The sequence below is a fragment of the Sinohyriopsis cumingii genome, chromosome 8 (assembly GCF_028554795.1).
Source record: "Sinohyriopsis cumingii isolate HCF-2022 chromosome 8, ASM2855479v2, whole genome shotgun sequence".
In the NCBI taxonomy this organism is placed as follows: domain Eukaryota; kingdom Metazoa; phylum Mollusca; class Bivalvia; order Unionida; family Unionidae; genus Sinohyriopsis; species Sinohyriopsis cumingii.
This window is the reverse complement of record NC_142968.1, coordinates 57359121-57371138: the sequence shown is the minus strand read 5'-3', so window position 1 is coordinate 57371138 and position 12018 is coordinate 57359121.

Below are 12018 nucleotides of genomic sequence, written 5' to 3'. Positions count from 1 at the left end.
ACAAAACACAGGTAGGCTGCGCCGTACAATTTTGTGGCTAGGTAATGAATTTTAGCTCAGTTAAACAAAAATGTAAGGTACAACGAGAGGTAGTTTATAAATGTAAAATTTAGTCTCGTGCTAGGGTATGGTATTCTTAACATCAGCAGCGAATAGAGAAGTCCAACATGACTGCCTCTTTCCTTATGTCAGGATGGTTTGGAGAGGGCGTCCATTTCTGAGTTATAACATTTTTTATGACTGAATCTTGAGTATGATATTCATAGCTGATTATCTACGATGAAGTTAATGGAGATTGTCGTCTGTAATGAAGACTTCGTATAGCATTCGCGCGCGCGCGCGTGTGTGTGTAACAAAGGAAACTATTGCTAAAATACCATTCGGTTCTCCCAATTACAACTAGATGATTATCGAGCAGTTCGTAACCTGGCCTCTCGTAGAGTTTATGTTAATTTTCCTCCACCGTCGGCAGGTTCAACCACTCGTAACCTATTTGAAGGTAAAGGAAACCTTCCAAACTTTATTCTCCGCGTATCATTTAAGTATCTTGATGATCATTTAATGGCCACATTTACGCATGAAAATCGGTTTCTTTCTGAAAAATGACAAAGAGAGTCGTCTGAGAATGCACACTCAGGGGAAGAAGGGAGTAATCCACGGCATTGCCATTATGAATTTGATAAATAATCTCGAATATAACGTTTTAAACTGTGTGATATAAAAAACAACTAGTCACCTTTATTTATTTTATCGGAAAATTATATATGGCTGTGCTAGACTACTGTTTTTCTTATAATATATATATATATATATATATATATATATATATATGATGTTGGATGTTGCTGATACTCAACAACTACACGGTAGTGACAAATGCCACGGTCTATTCAAAGCGATGCTAAATCCACTGTAAAGCGTTTACTTCAACTGCATATTCTTTTAATTTTTATATTCATCTGTTCTCCACAACAAATTCAAATACTTTTGAAAATATCAAGGCAGGTTAGTTCATTACTGTTCTATACGTGTTATTCATATTTCGAAAACTTATTGACAGCAGCAAACGTGAAACACATAAATCGGAGTTTCTAAATCCATGTTAATGAGGTTGCTTGAGCCCATGCATTCCATGCTTATGTCATATGTGTTATATTTATTATAACACTCTCATAAGTGCAAAAAATAATTCTTTTGTTTACTTTTTCTTAATTTTTGGGTGTGGCTCTAGTATAAGACCCTACGAGTTGTGATCTTCTGCTTTTATTATCAGAACTTTTACGTATGTTATCACGTAGCCTTCAAACGAGTATCATTCATCAACGAAGATTTGATTCAAAACTTCAAAATCTAATGTCCAGAAACAAAGGATGGCAACTTTCGGGTCTCTTTCAGCTTGATACTTTTCTTCAAAGCTAATAATTTCTTCATTGAGATAATCATTATAAAAATGTGTTGGAGAGTGAAAGTGTTTTCCACATGTAACCCCCTAGAATACTAGCAGCTGATTTTGAAGGTACCAGTCACATTACCCTAGTTACAAAGAGGCTCGTTTTTCCCTGTTGTAGTTTCAAACAATTATGCTCAAGTCGGCATTAAAGATATTCTTATGAGTGGTTTAAGTAGTGATTATGATTTTTATTATTAAGTTATTTATTATTACTATATTTATTTATTTATTTAGTAGTAGTAAGAGTAGTAGCAGTTGTAGTGTGAGTTTCTCCTGATAGATGCCTTGTTGTTTGTCTATAACTCTAAGGTCATTAATTCAGTTTATTCAAATCTATATCAGAATAATATGGAATAAAACCCACTGACGCGATTACGCACAAAACCGTCACGATCAAACGAGATGCTTTGCTGCCAATCTCCCGTGTTGGGTTGATTGATGAGAATCGGGTTCAAAACCTATATGTCACTGGGAGCTGGAAGATAGAACACGTCTTCTATTGACCGATTTGGTCTGTTGATACATTTATTATTTCAGACTTTATTGATGTTCTGGACAACCAAAGCGCTATCATTTGGTGCCAGCGGACGAACGAGCTCAAGGCCTCTCTGCGGTCTAACCACTAAATAGAGCATTCATGCTAGAGAAATTACAAGTCGTTCCCGTGAATACAGACATACTGTCAATGTCTTTTGTCACCCAATCACGTGGTACAAGTAACGCGTAAGTAGTGATTGCATCAGGAAATTTCCATAGTTTTGGTGTCCAGCGGGGACAGTCTCGCCTTGGTGTAACGATACACACCCAAGCGATGTTTCCTTTGTGAACTACGAGATAAAGAAATAGAAATTTTTGAATTTATGGAAACATACAAAACATCAGTCATTGGGATTTAGGATTGTAGAAGGTAAGGAAAAAACACGAAGCAAATATGAAAAAAACTATATTCTGACTGGAGTAGAAAAATACCAAAGAGCGTTACATGGAGTACGTTTTATCATCCATCCACTCACGACCAAGAAGATTTCTGAGATAGATAACATACCAAAACATTTCATAAGGAAAAAACTGAAAGACTTAGAAAAAAACACGACACTGATAAAATATATGCACCCTGCATTGATAGACAAAAAGAGGGAGAAAAATGACGAATTCTTTGACAAATTTTCAAATATTCAGATTATTATCAATATAAGAAAACATATTTATTAGGACCAGGGTCATTGATATTGGAATTCCCAGTAAAAAGATACGTAGCCTGCCTGATGTATGCCACATTCTATATTATATTTTTAGTAACTTTCTGTTCTAGAAATAAAATTGTATCCTGAATACTGGTTTTTCTTTGTTTCTATGTTTTTGATTTAATCTTCATTACTTGAAAGACTATCATTCATGGTGTAAGATCTTGAGACAGAATCATTTGTATGTGTTGTGTTCAGTATTCGATTTGGGTGAATTTAATCAGATTATTTATCCACTGGAAATACAATGATCTCTTTAATAATAGTCTTGAACAGGGATATTAACTGGAAATAATAGTGAATTCAAACAAGGATATCTTGGATTATTGTACTGTGATTCATCAAAAGACATCTTGGCATAACTCATCGTCACGGGTTACTAAAGGCACATTAGCACCTTCAGCGTTGTATCTTATTTAAAACATCACTGGAATTTAATAAGAACTTTATTCATAAAGGCTTGTGATTATTTTGGGATTTAATTTGCATTACTTTTTCTTTTTAAAGTTTCACTTTGTATTCGAGGGAAATAAATTATTTGTTGAATTAAAACAAAAACACAACTTATTGGTTCTCGCTCCTTTCTGTTACTCAGTTTAGGACCATGGAGTCGTAATAATGTCGAAGACCTGAGCAAACTCTACAAAGAATCCCCACACAATTTTTTTTTTTATAAAAGTGATTATCTGAAAGATCACCCGTTGTGACAATCACTTAATTGAACGATTTAATTGCACTCTTATCGAGTAATTATTCAGTCATCATTATGCGTAATAATTATTATTGCGACCTCAGTTCGCAGAGCGATCACGGATCCAAAGTGCTAGTACTTTAGGGTGATCTAATGAATTGGTAATAAGACTTCCATGCATGAGCTATGTAGCAAGACTTCCATACATGTGCTAAATAATGAAAGCACACGCACGATCCGATTTAAACCCGTCCATGCAATTTGAATAAAACTGTCCCTGTTACTCAGAACCGTTAGAATCACAGGGAAATAGCTGTGTTCGGTATATATAAGCACCATGGGAAATAGAAGGCGGCTAACGTTGCACAACTGACCTAGTATTTCCGTTGATTTTATGTACAATTTTAAATATAACTGATTTTCCACGACAACTAATGCATTATTATTTGGCACCTGTGAATGAACAATCAACAAAGCCACCTAGTAAGGCATTAGTACGAGAGGAATTGCAATTCGCTCTGGCAGATATGAAATTACTAACAAAATCTAATTTAATTCATTAATCGCACGATGACCAAACGTATAAGTAGTAACGCCATCGGGAAATATCCTTCGCTTGGTATCAAGCGGTTACAAACTCACTTTTGTACATTGTCAAACACCCATATGATCTTTCTTTGACCCAATAACTTTTGCTTAGTATGCGGGTTCGAGTTCGCTCAACCAAACATTAAAATATATCTATCATGCCTAAGATCCTTTTGTACAATAACCCATGGAACTCCTTTCACCTTTCTTTGTTCCCACCACAACTGATTGGTTTATCTGAGCGTTCGTCTTTGAACTTGCCAAAAACCTTTTTATTGGTGTTACATGCCCGACATTGTCTTGTACTTGATGTTTTGTTAATAATGCAGCAACATCTCCGAAAAATTCATTACCTGGATCGACTTGCAATAACTGTTGCCAAGTTAATTGTCCGCGTGCATAAAAGACGTCTATGTGCATCAGATACACTTGTTTAATCTTTTGACGTTATTGGTTCAGATTTGTTATATCTGCTGGCAACATCAACAATGGTTGACGAGTACTTGTAGCTGTACAATCAACCTTTTGGATCACATACACGATCACGTGCACGATCCGGTGGAAGAATAAGAGATCAGTGTGATGATCCTCTTTTGGTATTTTTACATCAGCCACGTGAAATGTTTCTTGACGCAGGCAGGTAAATTTGCCACAATTCTTGTTTAGTCAACCATGCTCAATCAGTACCATGAACGACTTTTACCGCGCTTGTCAATTTTTTAACGGCTGCTTCGCCTCTTCAATAACCGAAACGACTGTAAATAATATATTTTGGATAAAATCTGCTCAGAAACCATTCAGAAACCATGTTTGTTTTGTTTGTTTGTTTGTTATGTCAATATATTTACCTCCAATGGGCGGGATTTCCCCACGGCCTATGACAATCTTGGCATTCGTGTTGCTCTTGATCATCCATCTAGTGATCATCTCTCCAAGTGTTGGATTAATTGCATCCAGGTCATGGATGAGATTTATATCGGCGTGTTGACGTACACGCATATCGTTTGCTGTTTTATGAACAGGGTCATGGCGGTAACACGCGGTATCAAGACGATTAATATGTTCTTCACCAGGCTATGGTGTATTGTTAGAATCAAGCACCAGGCTATGGTGTATTGTTAGAATCAAGTACCAGGCTATGGTGTATTGTTATAATCAAGTACCAGGCTATGGTGTATTGTTATAATCAAGTACCAGGCTATGGTGTATTGTTAGAATCAAGTACCAGGCTATGGTGTATTATTAGGATCAAGTACCAGGCTATGGTGTATTATTAGAATCAAGTACCAGGCTATGGTGTATTGTTAGAATCAAGCACCAGGCTATGGTGTATTGTTAGAATCAAGCACCAGGCTATGGTGTATTGTTAGAATCAAGTACCAGGCTATGGTGTATTGTTAGAATCAAGTACCAGGCCCATAGTAATTGTATCCAGAAATATGTTTTTACTTGGACATTTACTCAATATTGTTTCTGGTAATTTTGATAATGGCGCAGCGACATCACCGCTGACTATTCTTTTGTAAACCTAAAAGGGCTCGCAACATGAACATCTTTGCTCCACATCGAACATAAATGCCCATGGTAGCACTTTGACCATTATGTGTTTGAACATGAGTTGCCTTTTCAGTACGAATCTTCATGTGACATCGCACACAATATAAATACATAACCGTATAATACAATAATTATTTTATTCGATGACATGACGAAAAAGCAAATTCAACGTCACTGATTTTTCTGTACAAGCAGCGCCTAAACCATTTAAACATAATCCTGATGGAACCAGTTCTATATTGCAAAACTCGGTCTTTGGACATTGGTCCTGCTGGATCCGAATGAAATTAAATGCTATTGAATAAGATTTTTAATGTTGGTTTTGGTTGTACGTGATTGCACCTAAATGACTTCGTCGTCGACCATTGTTTTCCACAATTGATGAAGCACCTACCATTGATGATTTGGATTCAAGTGAAAATAATATTGTCTTGTACGACATTGTGATGCTTCGAAACCAAACAAAAATTCCGAAAGAATATTTTCACGAGGTCGACACAAAAATACCGACGTGATCTATTTAACAGATTTATTTGTACACGTCCCTAAAGTGATCAGTGAAAACTGTAACATGCTGATGTTGGGAGACACTAGACGACTTTCATTCTTAGTGGATCTGGACTCTCTTAATCTTGAAGCTGTAGTTAGGGTGTTGGTTCAGGCCTACTCGTGTCGTGTTCGAAATCCCGGCTATGCACTTGGGCTAGCATTTCATTTAGCATATGGGGCAACACTAAAAATCGTCGTTGCCTCATGGATTCTTCTTCTGGTTTCTTCTCAGCGAAGTTTGCTCGTTTCATTTTACTTGACAAAGTTTTACACACACAAACTCATACACTCCTGTTATATATATATATATATATATATATATATATATATATATATATATATATATATATATATATATATATATATATATATATATATATACACAGAGAGAGAGAGAGAGAGAGAGAGAGAGAGAGAGAGATTCTCACCTTAAGAGTACATTAAGTATATGTATTATTCATTCAGCCCTTAGACTGTGAAGATGGAAGAATTATATCAGATCGCTCTTCTCGTCAGAGATTTTCAGAAACAAATCGCTCCAGTAATCAGAAATTTAGAGAGTCATTCAAAAGAATACTTCGAACAAGACTACGGACTACCCCGCTATTGATAAAAGTCAAGATACTTGTTATGTTTGTCAGGAGATAGGACACTGAGCTCCAGTATGCCCACGACGTCAAAGCAAAGGAAAAACGAGAAAAGAGTCAAAACGGTAGTGATAATTGTTACGACTGGAAAGGAGATACTGCGCTCGGAGGAGCCGTATGTGTTAACGAACTTTGTTCAACAGCCCCAACGACCTTTTGCAGAGCCACCCAGATCTCAGTAAAAAGACAAACTAATCTTATTTGGCAAAAACAATTTTTGTTTTATATGTTCGTACACGTTTCTGTTTATGCTTGTGAAAATCAAAACCTAAAACCCAATTCGCTACTTCTTTTGCGTTTGTATGTAATAGTATTGAGTCTATAAACACTTTATTCCCTTGTGTGTGCTAATGTTTGGATGTGTGTGTGTGTGAACGTATGTGTCTTATTTCATCACATTTCTTCTACATTCAAGCTCCTATTGTATGTTTGTATATGTGAGAATGTGTGTATCAACACGTTCATCCGTTTTCTTTGGATGGGATGTCTCTTTAGCTTATAGCGGTGTGTATTTAAAAAGCAGGGGATTGATTGTATATGTGATGTGTTTGAATAGTATATGTGGTGTGTTCAGAGCCGCGGATAGGAAGAACAAATAGGACAAAGTTCAAGAGGTTTATAACGGTCAGGGGACCCGCCGCCGTCACAATTCGTAATTCATAGGGGCCTACTGGAGAATTTTTCCTAGGAACGCAAATCCTGTCTGCAGCCCTGGGTGAGTTTTATTGTAAAGGTGTGCTGGGTAGTATATACAAAATTTTAACATTACATTTCTCCTTGTAAACTGTCCATTTATTCCCTTCACTATTTTAACATTACCATTCCCGTTTGTACCTATAAACACTTTCGTCCCTATACTACCATTTCTATGTTAAACCTATAGACCCATTTGACATAGGAATTCCCCTTGCCCCCCTCCGCCTATGTGTCATCTCTAAGTAAGTGTATGGGCGTCTATACAATTACGATGTGTCCCCCACATTAAGTTGTTTTTGTGCAATTTACTTAAGAATGTTCTTGTGGTAGATTATGTCCGATGTACCAGATAAACTCAATAGTAGCGGCATAGAAGCAAAAATAGAAATTTTATTCACAATATAAAGAGAAACTGCATAAGCTGATGTACTCAAATTATGACAAGAAAATGCATATGTTTCATAAGAAGCAAGCAATGCTAAACAAGTCATAACTGGAAAATCAAGCAACACTTACCAAGCATAAGGATCCCACGAGATGATGCATAGGTCATGTGACTGGTCAGTCTTAGAAGGTTCACATGATACAAAGAGAAGAGACAGACTGCGTGGGTGGAGGTGTAATCCCTAAGGTTAATAGAAATTCAATAGCAACTGGTTGGATCTGATTCAAACAGTTTTTCACTGAATGTCAAGTCCAATACGATAGGTTTCTAATAATATTTCATGAACAAAGAGTTTTTGCTCCAACCAGCTGTTTTTAAGGCTGTAGCCATTACAACTTGTCTAAAAATGTAGCACTTGTAAAAGCCATTTTTCTACTATGTTGGGTAAAACATCGGTAATGATACCCCCAGCATGCAACGTGGATTTTGGTTATACTGAAATAGTGTCCCTGCTCACTGCGCGAAATGTCCTGGAAACCAACAATTATTTTGATTCATTATTCCAAAAACTATTTATCCTATGTAAATAACAACAAGAGTGGTGAATGTTCAAAGTCGTCAGTCTTGTGCATAAACTGCAGTGCAAATTTCACCCCAATGTAAGGTCACCTATTTTAAAGATAAATCTGTTCTTATTTACAAATAAAATTCTTAGATATAAAAAATGACGGGTTTGCCCCCTTTGCCCAGAAAGACATGTTAAATTCACATCCAATATGCAAGTGAAAAATTTCAAGTGAAGCTTACCAACCAGCGAAAGCGATTGTGTGTATCTTAGCACAATAGCAATATGCCATGTGACTACATTCTTGGGTAAATTGGTTCTCTGATTAAACGCTCATTTAAAACATTTAAGCAATCGGTGTTAAGAATAACTGGAACCATCAGACAACACTAGAACTGTGCTAATGGTAGAATTGTCTGTACTGACAGCCCAATATCCTAATCCAATATGAAAGAGCATATCTAAGAATTTCAGGACAAAATGTACAGACGAGCAAAATGGATTGATCTGGTTGTGGTCATAATAACACGACAATCGCTGGAGACACGTCGGATATCGTAACTGTGTTGACTGTCTCTAAGTGGATCATAACATATCAGAAAATAACTCAAGGGTGTTTTTGTTCTCTATAGCCTTCCTGATAACTGAAACACTTCAACGTGGAACTCTTTCAATAGATGCATTATGACGGGGTCTTGCGGGAAAGCAAAATCTCATAAACATTTTTATCCCAACAAAATCTTAAGTAACGTCCGTGTAAAACATCAGTGGGAATAAAATATGTGCTTCTTTTAAGTTAATGGAGGCAAACCAGCATTCATTTCTTTTTATTTCTTAGAATTATGCCAGAATGTGAAGCCTCTCTCAAAAAGATGTTTTTCATTGTATTGATTCAAATGTTTGAAGTTAGCAATTAATATGTGTGTACCCTCCTTCTTGAATTTTAGAAGTATGCCTAGGAGACGAATTTCGTTGGCAAGTTGAAACAGGGGCCGAAAAATATTTTTCAAAATCAACTTCAAGCACTTCCTCGGGGTCAATGAAGTTTTCATTTCAAACTAGTAACTTTCAATTGTACATTCCATTAACGTGTTTAAAATCCATTTGTCAGAAGTTACTTTTTCCCCTTTTGGAAATATTAAGTTTTGTTAGGAACGAAATTGGCAGGTGTGTTAATAGCACTGGAGTGAAAATCCCTATTTATCTGAGAGGTAATGACAAAGGTATCTATAAAGGTACTTAGAGAAAGTGCATAATTGGTGACAGCCTCCTATGTCGAGCGAACCCTGTCCCATTTGGTCAGCTTCTTCTTCGACCATGAGAATTTTTTGTTGTTGCGTGTGTGTGTGTGTGTCATTTGGATTTTTAACCTAGCTTTAACAATTTTTCAGTCATATCGCTACGATGTCTGCAGTGTGGCAGTTTATAGTGATGTCTAGCACTGGGGCATCATGCCGCAGACATGTAGCATGATGTCCCACCCAGTCACATCATTTCGACACCAGGCCGACCAGTCCTAACACTAACCTCGTAATGCTGAGCGCCAAGCGAGGCAGCTGTTAGTACCATTTTTGTAAGTCTTTGGTATGACTCAGCCGGGGGATCGAACCCACGACATCCCGCATCCGAGGCGGACGCTCTAACCACTAGGCCACCGGAGCGGTCTGTTGTTGCAATGGTAGCCATGACTGTTGGAGTATGAGTAGGATTGAGCGTGGCTTAAAACGAAAAGGCTTCTTCATAAACCTTTGGTGCGAAGGCACAATATGTTACTTGCCAAAGCCCCACGTTATGATGCTTCAAGTGGCATGTTACCCTCTTTGTGAGAAAAGGGTCCAATGTAAGAGATACGAGGAGAATGGTGGCATTGATAATAAACCATTCAACGTTTTGCGCTTCGAGATCAGGAAACCTATTATGGTCTGAAATGATTAACCAAGTTTCGGATTTACCTTTGGCTGTTAAAGTTTTACATTTCTTTGGCTGCATGAATTGCTCCGATAACTGCTTCACAACCGTAGCCAATATGTTCGAACCTGAAGGTCTGTATGATCCTGGAGTTGACAGTGATCCTGGAGTTGACAGAAATGTGACAACTCTGCCACAAAATATAATGAAGAATTTAAGCACATTAATTTTGATGCTTCTAATTCGTACCCATTGTTGCACGAGTGAGTTATCACCATGGTTGAGAGATTCCTTGTCACTATCATCAACTTGGGATGCTTGTGCATGCCCTTTTTGGAGGATATTGCAACTTACATTTGGCTTTGAAGTGACGCCAAATTACTAGAGAGTTTTTGTAGGAGATTAATTTCTTGCTGACACAATTGTTCAATGCACTATTTATTTGGTCATTAGGCAACACTGTTTGTCACGTGACTCGTAACGTCGCTAGAGGCGTAGAGGGCGATACCAACCCTGCTGTTTGAAATGATTTGAAGAGGGCGATACCAACCCTGCTGTTTGAAATGATTTGTGCAGTCCCGTGAATTCTAACTGATCAACCTCAACGTCAAGAACCAAATCGATACTAGATCTAGTTACAGTGGGTTTCCTACAAGAATAAAACTTCGTTCATCTCTCATGATGTTGCTCAAGGCGAAGAGAGCGATACTAGCCCTGCTGATCGAATGACTGTTCTACAGTCGCACGAGCTCCAACAAGCTCGATCTTAGTGTCGATACTAGATACAGTTGTAGTGAGTTTCCAACGAGAATTCAACCCTTCTGTTTTTTGCAAAAATCCATGTGCAGCGGGAGACTGCTTTTTAGTTTTGCAGGCAGCGTAACGTCGGAAATTATGGTAGCAGCGCTGAGAAGCGCACTAAAACTTGCCATAGGAATCAATCACTAAATACAAAGAGCATGCTCAAGGAAACAGAACGAATACGTGCCCAACTGTCTTTATTTTGTTGTAAACAACCAACTTAGTTTTTCTCTAAAAACTAAACTATATTGGCTGGAAACGATTGTTCAATTTGAAATACACCACCGCTATGAGCCAAGCTTCTTTTTCTTTTAAGAAAGAATATATTCTGCAAATGGGAGTTTTACTTTGAGTAAACATGATGATCTGCATTTGGAAATATGTTGGAATATTTTGATTGTAACGGACATGGAAAAAAACAAGAATATCACTTTTTCACATTTTATATCTGTCATGTTTACCCCGACCCAGAGTAGCCCAGTTTGAAACATGTATAATCAAGGTAATTCTGACGGGTCATTGTTTGATGTCGAACATTGCCGAAGGCTAGCACTAATCCGTTACGTAAGATTGTTGTGGCTAGAATCGAAGGACCGGACATTGGAGTTGCACACAGCCAATTATCACCTAGGTGTCGAAATGTTTCCAAGATCAAAAGAAATTGCCTGAAGAAGTGGGAGTGTCCTAACTTCTTTCCCCTGCAAACAGACAGACAGGTTGAAGTGGCCGCTAAGACGATTGGACAGGGGCACAGCGTCACCCAATCAGAATCGAGATGGGGGGAGACCTTGATTTGGGTAGAATGATATCCCTGCGTTTTCCGGCAAAAGTTAGTTCGCAGAGAGAAATTACCCAGAGAAGAGGTTAGCGTAACTCCGAATAGCCATTCGTTATTGGCGGGAAAATCTTAGAGCGGGAAGGTCTAAGTACAGAAAGC